Here is a 9708-nt window from a genome sequence, read left to right on the forward strand (position 1 = left end):
TAGTTAGAAGTAGAAAAGTTCTAACAGAAACCGCAAAGCTCATCTACAGCCACACCACACTGGATCTGCCCAATATCATTTGACCTTGGAAGCTCAACAGTGTTGGGCCTGGTTAGTACTTGGATGGGAGACCACCTGGGAATGCAAGGTGCTGTAGGTGTTTTTATACTGCCAACACCATTCTGTTAATGCATTCCATTTTCAAACTTATTCATTTATGTACCCTTAGTTAGAAGTAGAAAAGTTCTAACAGAAACCGCAAAGCTCATCTACAGCCACACCACACTGGATACACCCAATCTCATCTGATCTTGGAAGCTAAGAAGTGTTGAACCTGGTTAGTACTTGGATGGGAGACAACCAGGGAATACAAGGTGCTGAAGTTATTTTTATACTGCCAACACCATTCTGTTGATGCATTCCATTTTCAAACTTATTCATTTATGTACCAGTAGCTAGAAGTAGAAAAGTTCTAACAGAAACCGCAAAGTTCATCTACAGCCACACCACAGTGGATACGCCCAATCTCATCTGACCTTGGAACTAAGCAGTGCTGGGCCTGGTTAGTGTTTGGATGGGAAACCACCTGGGAATGCAAGGTGCTGCAGATATTTTTATACTGCCAACTCCGTTCTGTTGATGCATTCCATTTTCAAACTTTGTTCATTTATTTACCAGTAGTTAGAAGTAGAAAAGTTCTAACAGAAACCACAAAGCTTATCTACAGCCTCATCACACTGGATATGCCCAATATCATCTGATCTTGGAAGTTAAGAAGTGTGGGGCCTGTTTAGTACTTTGGTGGGAGACCACCTGGGAATACGAGGTGCTGTAGGTATTTTTATACTGCCAACACCATTCTGTTGATGCATTCCATTTTCAAACTTATTCATTTATGTACCAGTAGCTAGAAGTAGAAAAGTTCTAACAGAAACCTCAAAGTTCATCTACAGCCACACCACACTGGATACGCCCAATCTCATCTGATCTTGGAAACTAAGCAGTGCTGGGCCTGGTTAGTATTTGGATGGGAAACCACCTGGGAATGCAAGGTGCTGCAGATATTTTTATACTGCCAACTCCGTTTTGTTGATGCATTCCATTTTCAAACTTTTTCATTTATTTACCAGTAGTTAGAAGTAGAAAAGTTCTAACAGAAACCACAAAGGTTATCTACATCCACACCACACTGGATACGCCCAATATCATCTGATCTTGGAAGCTAAGCAGTGTTGGGCTTGGTTAGTACTTGGATGGGAGACCACCTGGGAATACAAGGTGCTGCAGGTATTTTTATACTGCCAACACCGTTCTGTTGATGCATTCCATTTTCAAACATTCATTTATGTACCAGTAGTTAGAAGTAGAAAAGTTCTAACAGAAACCACAAAGCTCATCTACAGCCACACCACACTGGATACGAACAATCTCATCTGATCTTGGAAGCTAAGCAGTGTTGGGCCTGTTTAGTACTTTGGTGGGAGACCACCTGGGAATACGAGGTGCTGTAGGTATTTTTATACTGCCAACACCGTTCTGTTGATGCATTCCATTTTCAAACTTATTCATTTATGTACCAGTAGTTAGAAGTAGAAAAGTTCTAACAGAAACCACAAAGCTCATCTACAGCCACACCACACTGGATACGCCCAATCTCATCTGATCTTGGAAGCTAAGCAGTGTTGGGCTTGGTTAGTACTTGGATGTGAGACCACCTGGGAGTACAAGGTGCTGTAGATCTTTTTATACTGCAAACACCATTCTGTTGATGCATTCCATTTTCAAACCTGTTCATTTATGTACCAGTAGTTAGAAGTAGAAAAGTTCTAACAGAAACCGCAAAGCTCATCTACAGCCACACCACACTGGATCTGCCCAATATCATTTGACCTTGGAAGCTCAACAGTGTTGGGCCTGGTTAGTACTTGGATGGGAGACCACCTGGGAATGCAAGGTGCTGTAGGTGTTTTTATACTGCCAACACCATTCTGTTGATGCATTCCATTTTCAAACTTATTCATTTATGTACCAGTAGTTAGAAGTAGAAAAGTTCTAACAGAAACCGCAAAGCTCATCTACAGCCACACCACACTGGATACACCCAATCTCATCTGATCTTGGAAGCTAAGAAGTGTTGGACCTGGTTAGTACTTGGATGGGAGACAACCAGGGAATACAAGGTGCTGGAGTTATTTTTATACTGCCAACACCATTCTGTTGATGCATTCCATTTTCAAACTTATTCATTTATGTACCAGTAGCTAGAAGTAGAAAAGTTCTAACAGAAACCGCAAAGTTCATCTACAGCCACACCACAGTGGATACGCCCAATCTCATCTGACCTTGGAACTAAGCAGTGCTGGGCCTGGTTAGTGTTTGGATGGGAAACCACCTGGGAATGCAAGGTGCTGCAGATATTTTTATACTGCCAACTCCGTTCTGTTGATGCATTCCATTTTCAAACTTTGTTCATTTATTTACCAGTAGTTAGAAGTAGAAAAGTTCTAACAGAAACCACAAAGCTTATCTACAGCCTCATCACACTGGATATGCCCAATATCATCTGATCTTGGAAGCTAAGAAGTGTGGGGCCTGTTTAGTACTTTGGTGGGAGACCACCTGGGAATACGAGGTGCTGTAGGTATTTTTATACTGCCAACACCATTCTGTTGATGCATTCCATTTTCAAACTTATTCATTTATGTACCAGTAGCTAGAAGTAGAAAAGTTCTAACAGAAACCTCAAAGTTCATCTACAGCCACACCACACTGGATACGCCCAATCTCATCTGATCTTGGAAGCTAAGCAGTGTTGGGCTTGGTTAGTACTTGGATGGGAGACCACCTGGGAATACAAGGTGCTGCAGGTATTTTTATACTGCCAACACCGTTCTGTTGATGCATTCCATTTTCAAACTTATTCATTTATGTACCAGTAGTTAGAAGTAGAAAAGTTCTAACAGAAACCACAAAGCTATCTACAGCCTCATCACACTGGATATGCCCAATATCATCTGATCTTGGAAGCTAAGAAGTGTGGGGCCTGTTTAGTACTTTGGTGGGAGACCACCTGGGAATACGAGGTGCTGTAGGTATTTTTATACTGCCAACACCATTCTGTTGATGCATTCCATTTTCAAACTTATTCATTTATGTACCAGTAGCTAGAAGTAGAAAAGTTCTAACAGAAACCTCAAAGTTCATCTACAGCCACACCACACTGGATACGCCCAATCTCATCTGATCTTGGAAACTAAGCAGTGCTGGGCCTGGTTAGTATTTGGATGGGAAACCACCTGGGAATGCAAGGTGCTGCAGATATTTTTATACTGCCAACTCCGTTCTGTTGATGCATTCCATTTTCAAACTTTGTTCATTTATTTACCAGTAGTTAGAAGTAGAAAAGTTCTAACAGAAACCACAAAGCTTATCTACAGCCTCATCACACTGGATATGCCCAATATCATCTGATCTTGGAAGCTAAGAAGTGTGGGGCCTGTTTAGTACTTTGGTGGGAGACCACCTGGGAATACGAGGTGCTGTAGGTATTTTTATACTGCCAACACCATTCTGTTGATGCATTCCATTTTCAAACTTATTCATTTATGTACCAGTAGCTAGAAGTAGAAAAGTTCTAACAGAAACCTCAAAGTTCATCTACAGCCACACCACACTGGATACGCCCAATCTCATCTGATCTTGGAAACTAAGCAGTGCTGGGCCTGGTTAGTATTTGGATGGGAAACCACCTGGGAATGCAAGGTGCTGCAGATATTTTTATACTGCCAACTCCGTTTTGTTGATGCATTCCATTTTCAAACTTTTTCATTTATTTACCAGTAGTTAGAAGTAGAAAAGTTCTAACAGAAACCACAAAGATTATTTACATCCACACCACACTGGATACGCCCAATCTCATCTGATCTTGGAAGCTAAGCAGTGTTGGGCTTGGTTAGTACTTGGATGGGAGACCACCTGGGAATACAAGGTGCTGCAGGTATTTTTATACTGCCAACACCGTTCTGTTGATGCATTCCATTTTCAAACTTATTCATTTATGTACCAGTAGTTAGAAGTAGAAAAGTTCTAACAGAAACCACAAAGCTCATCTACAGCCACACCACACTGGATACGAACAATCTCATCTGATCTTGGAAGCTAAGCAGTGTTGGGCCTGTTTAGTACTTTGGTGGGAGCCCACCTGGGAATACGAGGTGCTGTAGGTATTTTTATACTGCCAACACCGTTCTGTTGATGCATTCCATTTTCAAACTTATTCATTTATGTACCAGTAGTTAGAAGTAGAAAAGTTCTAACAGAAACCACAAAGCTCATCTACAGCCACACCACACTGGATACGCCCAATCTCATCTGATCTTGGAAGCTAAGCAGTGTTGGTCCTGGTTAGTACTAGGATAGGAGACCACCTGGCAATATGAGGTGCTGTAGGTATTTTTATACTGCCAACACCGTTCTGTTGATGCATTCCATTTTCAAACTTATTCATTTATGTACCAGTAGCTAGAAGTAGAAAAGTTCTAACAGAAACCGCAAAGTTTATCTACAGCCACACCACACTGGATACGCCCAATCTCATCTGATCTTGGAAACTAAGCAGTGCTGGGCTTGGTTAGTATTTGGATGGGAAACCACCTGGGAATGCAAGGTGCTGCAGATATTTTTATACTGCCAACTCCGTTTTGTTGATGCATTCCATTTTCAAACTTATTCATTTATTTACCAGTAGTTAGAAGTAGAAAAGTTCTAACAGAAACCACAAAGCTCATCTACAGCCACACCACACTGGATACGGACAATCTCATCTGATCTTGGAAGCTAAGCAGTGTTGGGCCTGTTTAGTACTTTGGTGGGAGACCACCTGGGAATACGAGGTGCTGTAGGTATTTTTATACTGCCAACACCGTTCTGTTGATGCATTCTATTTTCAAACTTATTCATTTATGTACCAGTACCTAGAAGTAGAAAAGTTATAACAGAAACTACAAAGCTCATCTATAGCCACACCACACTGGATACGCCCAATCTCATCTGATCTTTCAAGCTAAGCAGTGTTGGGCCTGGTTAACACTTGGATGGGAGACTACCTGGGAATACAAGGTGCTGCAGGTATTTTTATACTGCCAACACCGTTCTGTTGATGCATTCCATTTTCAAACTTATTCATTTATGTACCAGTAATTAGAAGTAGAAAAGTTCTAACAGAAACCACAAAGCTCATCTACAGCCACACCACACTGGATACGAACAATCTCATCTGATCTTGGAAGCTTAGCAGTGTTGGGCCTGTTTAGTACTTTGGTGGGAGACCACCTGGGAATACGAGGTGCTGTAGGTATTTTTATACTGCCAACACCGTTCTGTTGATGCATTCCATTTTCAAACTTATTAATTTATGTACCAGTAGCTAGAAGTAGAAAAGTTCTAACAGAAACCACAAAGCTTATCTACAGCCACACCACACTGGATACGCCCAGTATCATCTGATCTTGGAAGCTAAGAAGTGTTGGGTCTGGTTAGTACTTGGATGGGAGACAACCTGGGAATACAAAGTGCTGGAGGTATTTTTATACTGCCAATACCATTCTGTTGATGCATTTCATTTTCAAACTTATTCATTTATGTACCAGTAGCTAGAAGTAGAAAAGTTCTAACAGAAACCGCAAAGTTCATCTACAGCCACACCACACTGGATACGCCCAATCTCATCTGATCTTGGAAACTAAGCAGTGCTGGGCCTGGTTAGTATTTGGATGGGAAACCACCTGGGAATGCAAGGTGCTGCAGATATTTTTATACTGCCAACTCCGTTTTGTTGATGCATTCCATTTTCAAACTTTTTCATTTATTTACCAGTAGTTAGAAGTAGAAAAGTTCTAACAGAAACCATAAAGATTATCTACAGCCACACCACACTGGATACGCCCAATTTCATCTGATCTTGGAAGCTAAGCAGTGTTGGGCTTGGTTAGTACTTGGATGGGAGACCACCTGGGAATACAAGGTGCTGCAGGTATTTTTATACTGCCAACACCGTTCTGTTGATGCATTCCATTTTCAAACTTATTCATTTATGTACCAGTAGTTAGAAGTAGAAAAGTTCTAACAGAAACCACAGAGCTTATCTACAGCCACACCACACTGGATACGAACAATCTCATCTGAGCTTGGAACCTAAGCAGTGTTGGGCTTGTTTAGTACTTTGGTGGGAGACCACCTGGGAATACGAGGTGCTGTAGGTATTTTTATACTGCCAACACCGTTCTGTTGATGCATTCCATTTTCAAACTTATTTATTTATGTACCAGTAGTTAGAAGTAGAAAAGTTCTAACAGAAACCACAAAGCTCATCTACAGCTACACCACACTGGATACGCCCAATCTCATCTGATCTTGGAAGCTAAGAAGTGTTGGGCCTGATTAGTACTTGGTTGGGAGACAACCTGGGAATACAAGGTGCTGGAGGTATTTTTATACTGCCAACACCATTCTGTTGATGCATTCTATTTTCAAACTTATTCATTTATGTACCAGTAGCTAGAAGTAGAAAAGTTCTAACAGAAACCGCAAAGTTCATCTACAGCAACACCACACTGGAAACGCCCAATCTCATCTGATCTTGGAAACTAAGCAGTGCTGGGCCTGGTTAGTATTTGTATGGGAAACCACCTGGGAATGCAAGGTGCTGCAGATATTTTTATACTGCCAACTCCGTTTTGTTGATGCATTCCATTTTCAAACTTTTTCATTTATTTACCAGTAGTTAGAAGTAGAAAAGTTCTAACAGAAACCACAAAGCTCATCTACAGCCACACCACACTGGATACGCCCAATCTCATCTGATCTTGGAAGATAAGCAGTGTTGGGCTTGGTTAGTACTTGGATGTGAGACCACCTGGGAGTACAAGGTGCTGTAGATCTTTTTATACTGCAAACACCATTCTGTTGATGCATTCCATTTTCAAACCTGTTCATTTATGTACCAGTAGTTAGAAGTAGAAAAGTTCTAACAGAAACCGCAAAGCTCATCTACAGCCACACCACACTGGATCTGCCCAATATCATTTGACCTTGGAAGCTCAACAGTGTTGGGCCTGGTTAGTACTTGGATGGGAGACCACCTGGGAATGCAAGGTGCTGTAGGTGTTTTTATACTGCCAACACCATTCTGTTGATGCATTCCATTTTCAAACTTATTCATTTATGTACCCGTAGTTAGAAGTAGAAAAGTTCTAACAGAAACCGCAAAGCTCATCTACAGCCACACCACACTGGATACACCCAATCTCATCTGATCTTGGAAGCTAAGAAGTGTTGGACCTGGTTAGTACTTGGATGGGAGACAACCAGGGAATACAAGGTGCTGGAGTTATTTTTATACTGCCAACACCATTCTGTTGATGCATTCCATTTTCAAACTTATTCATTTATGTACCAGTAGCTAGAAGTAGAAAAGTTCTAACAGAAACCGCAAAGTTCATCTACAGCCACACCACAGTGGATACGCCCAATCTCATCTGACCTTGGAACTAAGCAGTGCTGGGCCTGGTTAGTGTTTGGATGGGAAACCACCTGGGAATGCAAGGTGCTGCAGATATTTTTATACTGCCAACTCCGTTCTGTTGATGCATTCCATTTTCAAACTTAGTTCATTTATTTACCAGTAGTTAGAAGTAGAAAAGTTCTAACAGAAACCACAAAGCTTATCTACAGCCTCATCACACTGGATATGCCCAATATCATCTGATCTTGGAAGCTAAGAAGTGTGGGGCCTGTTTAGTACTTTGGGGGGAGACCACCTGGGAATACGAGGTGCTGTAGGTATTTTTATACTGCCAACACCATTCTGTTGATGCATTCCATTTTCAAACTTATTCATTTATGTACCAGTAGCTAGAAGTAGAAAAGTTCTAACAGAAACCTCAAAGTTCATCTACAGCCACACCACACTGGATACGCCCAATCTCATCTGATCTTGGAAACTAAGCAGTGCTGGACCTGGTTAGTATTTGGATGGGAAACCACCTGGGAATGCAAGGTGCTGCAGATATTTTTATACTGCCAACTCCGTTTTGTTGATGCATTCCATTTTCAAACTTTTTCATTTATTTACCAGTAGTTAGAAGTAGAAAAGTTCTAACAGAAACCACAAAGATTATTTACATCCACACCACACTGGATACGCCCAATCTCATCTGATCTTGGAAGCTAAGCAGTGTTGGGCTTGGTTAGTACTTGGATGGGAGACCACCTGGGAATACAAGGTGCTGCAGGTATTTTTATACTGCCAACACCGTTCTGTTGATGCATTCCATTTTCAAACTTATTAATTTATGTACCAGTAGTTAGAAGTAGAAAAGTTCTAACAGAAACCCCAAAGCTTATCTACAGCCACACCACACTGGATACGCCCAGTATCATCTGATCTTGGAAGCTAAGAAGTGTTGGGTCTGGTTAGTACTTGGATGGGAGACAACCTGGGAATACAAGATGCTGGAGGTATTTTTATACTGCCAACACCATTCTGTTGATGCATTCCATTTTCAAACATTCATTTATGTACCAGTAGCTAGAAGTAGAAAAGTTCTAACAGAAACCGCAAAGTTCATCTACAGCCACACCACACTGGATACGCCCAATCTCATCTGATCTTGGAAGCTAAGCAGTGTTGGGCCTGTTTAGTACTTTGGTGGGAGACCACCTGGGAATACGAGGTGCTGTAGGTATTTTTATACTGCCAACACCGTTCTGTTGATGCATTCCATTTTCAAACTTTTTCATTTATTTACCAGTAGTTAGAAGTAGAAAAGTTCTAACAGAAACCATAAAGATTATCTACAGCCACACCACACTGGATGCGCCCAATTTCATCTGATCTTGGAAGCTAAGCAGTGTTGGGCTTGGTTAGTATTTGGATGGGAGACCACCTGGGAATACAAGGTGCTGCTGGTATTTTTATACTGCCAACACCGTTCTGTTGATGCATTCCATTTTCAAACTTATTCATTTATGTACCAGTAGTTAGTAGTAGAAAAGTTCTAACAGAAACCACAGAGCTCATCTACAGCCACACCACACTGGATACGAACAATCTCATCTGATCTTGGAAGCTAAGCAGTGTTGGGCCTGTTTAGTACTTTGGTGGGAGACCACCTGGGAATACGAGGTGCTGTAGGTATTTTTATACTGCCAACACCGTTCTGTTGATGCATTCCATTTTCAAACTTATTCATTTATGTACCAGTAGTTAGAAGTAGAAAAGTTCTAACAGAAACCACAAAGCTCATCTACAGCCACACCACACTGGATACGCCCAATCTCATCTGATCTTGGAAGATAAGCAGTGTTGGGCTTGGTTAGTACTTGGATGTGAGACCACCTGGGAGTACAAGGTGCTGTAGATCTTTTTATACTGCAAACACCATTCTGTTGATGCATTCCATTTTCAAACCTGTTCATTTATGTACCAGTAGTTAGAAGTAGAAAAGTTCTAACCGAAACCGCAAAGCTCATCTACAGCCACACCACACTGGATCTGCCCAATATCATTTGACCTTGGAAGCTCAACAGTGTTGGGCCTGGTTAGTACTTGGATGGGAGACCACCTGGGAATGCAAGGTGCTGTAGGTGTTTTTATACTGCCAACACCATTCTGTTAATGCATTCCATTTTCAAACTTATTCATTTATG

General features: G+C 41.4%; 5 non-coding genes and 37 pseudogenes across 5 annotated transcripts; all 42 read left to right on the forward strand.

The window, feature by feature from the left end:
* The first annotated feature begins 41 nt into the window (after positions 1 to 41).
* Positions 42 to 160, forward strand: LOC134963497 (5S ribosomal RNA; annotated as a pseudogene).
* Positions 161 to 267: 107 nt separating this feature from the next.
* LOC134964110 (5S ribosomal RNA) lies at positions 268 to 386 on the forward strand (annotated as a pseudogene).
* Positions 387 to 493: 107 nt separating this feature from the next.
* LOC134959011 (5S ribosomal RNA) lies at positions 494 to 611 on the forward strand (annotated as a pseudogene).
* A 108-nt stretch (positions 612 to 719) lies between these two features.
* Positions 720 to 838, forward strand: LOC134963421 (5S ribosomal RNA; annotated as a pseudogene).
* A 107-nt stretch (positions 839 to 945) lies between these two features.
* Positions 946 to 1064, forward strand: LOC134961342 (5S ribosomal RNA; annotated as a pseudogene).
* Positions 1065 to 1171: 107 nt separating this feature from the next.
* LOC134961884 (5S ribosomal RNA) lies at positions 1172 to 1290 on the forward strand (annotated as a pseudogene).
* Positions 1291 to 1395: 105 nt separating this feature from the next.
* Positions 1396 to 1514, forward strand: LOC134960215 (5S ribosomal RNA; annotated as a pseudogene).
* A 107-nt stretch (positions 1515 to 1621) lies between these two features.
* On the forward strand, positions 1622 to 1740 carry LOC134964182 (5S ribosomal RNA). The gene has a single exon (XR_010188191.1). It is a non-coding gene; the product is annotated as a 5S ribosomal RNA (ribosomal RNA).
* A 107-nt stretch (positions 1741 to 1847) lies between these two features.
* Positions 1848 to 1966, forward strand: LOC134963498 (5S ribosomal RNA; annotated as a pseudogene).
* Positions 1967 to 2073: 107 nt separating this feature from the next.
* On the forward strand, positions 2074 to 2192 carry LOC134962977 (5S ribosomal RNA; annotated as a pseudogene).
* Positions 2193 to 2299: 107 nt separating this feature from the next.
* LOC134959012 (5S ribosomal RNA) lies at positions 2300 to 2417 on the forward strand (annotated as a pseudogene).
* A 108-nt stretch (positions 2418 to 2525) lies between these two features.
* On the forward strand, positions 2526 to 2644 carry LOC134963769 (5S ribosomal RNA; annotated as a pseudogene).
* Positions 2645 to 2751: 107 nt separating this feature from the next.
* On the forward strand, positions 2752 to 2870 carry LOC134962384 (5S ribosomal RNA). Its single transcript, XR_010188023.1, has one exon. It is a non-coding gene; the product is annotated as a 5S ribosomal RNA (ribosomal RNA).
* A 106-nt stretch (positions 2871 to 2976) lies between these two features.
* On the forward strand, positions 2977 to 3095 carry LOC134963771 (5S ribosomal RNA; annotated as a pseudogene).
* A 107-nt stretch (positions 3096 to 3202) lies between these two features.
* On the forward strand, positions 3203 to 3321 carry LOC134961343 (5S ribosomal RNA; annotated as a pseudogene).
* Positions 3322 to 3429: 108 nt separating this feature from the next.
* On the forward strand, positions 3430 to 3548 carry LOC134963772 (5S ribosomal RNA; annotated as a pseudogene).
* Positions 3549 to 3655: 107 nt separating this feature from the next.
* On the forward strand, positions 3656 to 3774 carry LOC134961345 (5S ribosomal RNA; annotated as a pseudogene).
* A 107-nt stretch (positions 3775 to 3881) lies between these two features.
* Positions 3882 to 4000, forward strand: LOC134960459 (5S ribosomal RNA; annotated as a pseudogene).
* A 107-nt stretch (positions 4001 to 4107) lies between these two features.
* Positions 4108 to 4226, forward strand: LOC134960975 (5S ribosomal RNA; annotated as a pseudogene).
* Positions 4227 to 4333: 107 nt separating this feature from the next.
* On the forward strand, positions 4334 to 4452 carry LOC134961117 (5S ribosomal RNA; annotated as a pseudogene).
* Positions 4453 to 4559: 107 nt separating this feature from the next.
* LOC134961789 (5S ribosomal RNA) lies at positions 4560 to 4678 on the forward strand (annotated as a pseudogene).
* Positions 4679 to 4785: 107 nt separating this feature from the next.
* Positions 4786 to 4904, forward strand: LOC134960327 (5S ribosomal RNA; annotated as a pseudogene).
* Positions 4905 to 5011: 107 nt separating this feature from the next.
* Positions 5012 to 5130, forward strand: LOC134964878 (5S ribosomal RNA; annotated as a pseudogene).
* Positions 5131 to 5237: 107 nt separating this feature from the next.
* LOC134961660 (5S ribosomal RNA) lies at positions 5238 to 5356 on the forward strand (annotated as a pseudogene).
* Positions 5357 to 5689: 333 nt separating this feature from the next.
* LOC134961346 (5S ribosomal RNA) lies at positions 5690 to 5808 on the forward strand (annotated as a pseudogene).
* Positions 5809 to 5915: 107 nt separating this feature from the next.
* Positions 5916 to 6034, forward strand: LOC134959678 (5S ribosomal RNA; annotated as a pseudogene).
* Positions 6035 to 6141: 107 nt separating this feature from the next.
* Positions 6142 to 6260, forward strand: LOC134962505 (5S ribosomal RNA; annotated as a pseudogene).
* Positions 6261 to 6367: 107 nt separating this feature from the next.
* On the forward strand, positions 6368 to 6486 carry LOC134963088 (5S ribosomal RNA; annotated as a pseudogene).
* A 107-nt stretch (positions 6487 to 6593) lies between these two features.
* On the forward strand, positions 6594 to 6712 carry LOC134962695 (5S ribosomal RNA; annotated as a pseudogene).
* Positions 6713 to 6819: 107 nt separating this feature from the next.
* Positions 6820 to 6938, forward strand: LOC134959132 (5S ribosomal RNA). The gene has a single exon (XR_010187207.1). It is a non-coding gene; the product is annotated as a 5S ribosomal RNA (ribosomal RNA).
* Positions 6939 to 7045: 107 nt separating this feature from the next.
* Positions 7046 to 7164, forward strand: LOC134963499 (5S ribosomal RNA; annotated as a pseudogene).
* A 107-nt stretch (positions 7165 to 7271) lies between these two features.
* Positions 7272 to 7390, forward strand: LOC134962978 (5S ribosomal RNA; annotated as a pseudogene).
* A 107-nt stretch (positions 7391 to 7497) lies between these two features.
* On the forward strand, positions 7498 to 7615 carry LOC134959013 (5S ribosomal RNA; annotated as a pseudogene).
* Positions 7616 to 7723: 108 nt separating this feature from the next.
* On the forward strand, positions 7724 to 7842 carry LOC134964621 (5S ribosomal RNA; annotated as a pseudogene).
* Positions 7843 to 7949: 107 nt separating this feature from the next.
* On the forward strand, positions 7950 to 8068 carry LOC134962107 (5S ribosomal RNA; annotated as a pseudogene).
* Positions 8069 to 8175: 107 nt separating this feature from the next.
* On the forward strand, positions 8176 to 8294 carry LOC134960460 (5S ribosomal RNA; annotated as a pseudogene).
* Positions 8295 to 8401: 107 nt separating this feature from the next.
* LOC134964646 (5S ribosomal RNA) lies at positions 8402 to 8520 on the forward strand (annotated as a pseudogene).
* Positions 8521 to 8625: 105 nt separating this feature from the next.
* Positions 8626 to 8744, forward strand: LOC134959847 (5S ribosomal RNA). The gene has a single exon (XR_010187664.1). It is a non-coding gene; the product is annotated as a 5S ribosomal RNA (ribosomal RNA).
* A 107-nt stretch (positions 8745 to 8851) lies between these two features.
* LOC134961021 (5S ribosomal RNA) lies at positions 8852 to 8970 on the forward strand (annotated as a pseudogene).
* Positions 8971 to 9077: 107 nt separating this feature from the next.
* On the forward strand, positions 9078 to 9196 carry LOC134960217 (5S ribosomal RNA; annotated as a pseudogene).
* Positions 9197 to 9303: 107 nt separating this feature from the next.
* On the forward strand, positions 9304 to 9422 carry LOC134959134 (5S ribosomal RNA). The gene has a single exon (XR_010187210.1). It is a non-coding gene; the product is annotated as a 5S ribosomal RNA (ribosomal RNA).
* Positions 9423 to 9529: 107 nt separating this feature from the next.
* LOC134963500 (5S ribosomal RNA) lies at positions 9530 to 9648 on the forward strand (annotated as a pseudogene).
* The last annotated feature ends 60 nt before the right edge of the window (positions 9649 to 9708 follow it).

Source organism: Pseudophryne corroboree, chromosome 9 (assembly GCF_028390025.1).
Source record: "Pseudophryne corroboree isolate aPseCor3 chromosome 9, aPseCor3.hap2, whole genome shotgun sequence".
Classification (NCBI taxonomy): Eukaryota; Metazoa; Chordata; class Amphibia; order Anura; family Myobatrachidae; genus Pseudophryne; species Pseudophryne corroboree.